Source organism: Glandiceps talaboti, chromosome 19 (genome assembly GCF_964340395.1).
Source record: "Glandiceps talaboti chromosome 19, keGlaTala1.1, whole genome shotgun sequence".
NCBI classification, from domain to species: domain Eukaryota; kingdom Metazoa; phylum Hemichordata; class Enteropneusta; family Spengelidae; genus Glandiceps; species Glandiceps talaboti.
Window position 1 is genome coordinate 14,032,806 of NC_135567.1, and position 1,599 is coordinate 14,034,404.

Here is a 1,599-nt window from a genome sequence, read left to right on the forward strand (position 1 = left end):
AAAGATTTGCCAACGTTAGATTTGTTTATGAATTATATCACTCGTTTATCAGTATCAAATGTCGCACTAAATGTTTAAAAAATGTCTTGCTTCCCCGCCATCAGAAAATTGAACTGAAACTTGATCTAAACATTGTCATAAAATCCTCAGGTTTCCGACTACGAATTGTGATAAGAAAGACTGCAGTACATCAAGAACATTTGGTTAGCTACATATATGTATTGCCTAGACTGTCGACAGTCGTTCGTGCCTTTTTTGCTACGCTTCATCTAAAACAAATTAAAGTCGTCGCTCGCTCCATAGCACTGAATACTAATGCGTACTGATAGGAACTGCTCGTGCCGACAGCACGAACTGTGAGTGCCGAAGTAAATAGTGATGAGACGACAATACTATGGAAACCAAGGATTCAAACATGGGCCTTTAACTATTTTGAAGTCACAGATTTCGAATTTACAATACTGAAATCATATCACTGTATTACAGAGAACAGTAATACTTACCTACACTTGAGATCTCTGGTGTATAAGGTACGTATTGTAATATACGAATAATTCTATGCAAGCATTATCTGTTTATATAGATAGTGTTTTACTGAAACCATCTGTCATGTATTTGTCTACATTTTTTGAATTTTTACTCGCTTGCCTACCAGTTGATTTATTTGACTAAAAATATACTGCCATTTGGTTGTTGCTACTACCACCCAAAAATGGAGTCCCTTGTTATATTTTTTTCAAGTGACAGTGTTTCTGCTGCGTTTTTTTCCGGTGCGTATGTACGGCCAGACACCCAGTCTGGGTGAAACACGTATTTCTATAACTTAAGATATATAATATAAATTATAGCCCGAGAAAATTATATTTTGAGGGACCTGTTCCAACACCATCCAAACACTGTTATACAGTGACAATTTGTGTAATTGAAACTGTAAACTGATATTCTAACTTACTTGTATCAGTTGCAATTTGTACAAGGTACTAGATTACACTTACAAGTTGCACACGTAAGCTTATACACTAGCGTCGGCATTTGTTCGGTCGATCGTTACGTAAATTTGAAAACACCAAAATCGTTAAATAGATGACAATTTTTTACAGAGTACAGATTACATGTAGGTCGTGTTTGGACAACATAATCGGGAAAACTTCAAAATTAACTTCACAAGTATCGTACGGACCAGAGCTTTCCATACATTACATGTTCTGTACACTATGTAACTAGCTAGCTACGTGCGATCTCGATTTTGGTAGAAATGTCATTGATGTTCCCGTTATTACCCTTCCGTGTTCTAATTATTTGAAAGTATCTGTTATGGCTGTTTTATGATTGATTAAACTTGTATTTCCAAACCCAATGTCTCATCACAGAAAACAGTCGAAAACCACAAACATGTGCTTCTCCGAGTTATCCCGATGTGTACGACTACCACCCAAGCTATTTCAAAAACAAAAGCAAAAATGCATGTCATGATGGAGTGAGTACCGACTCTAGTTTGGTCTCCGCTCTGTCGCCGTGCGTATGTTTGACTACGATGTCAGTCGTTGTCATTTACATGACGAGGATTATTGCTGGATTTTGCCAAAACATATGGAAACG

General features: G+C 36.9%; 1 protein-coding gene across 2 annotated transcripts in view; it reads right to left on the reverse strand.

Moving 5' to 3' along the window:
• Window positions 1–601, reverse strand: part of LOC144450292 (uncharacterized) — an 8,529-nt gene extending 7,928 nt beyond the window's left edge. For both annotated transcript variants that reach the window (XM_078140891.1, XM_078140890.1), the window contains exon 1: window positions 504–601. The gene's annotated coding sequence lies outside the window, so the exon portion shown is untranslated. The remainder of the gene's footprint in view (window positions 1–503) is intronic.
• Window positions 602–1,599: the final 998 nt, after the last annotated feature.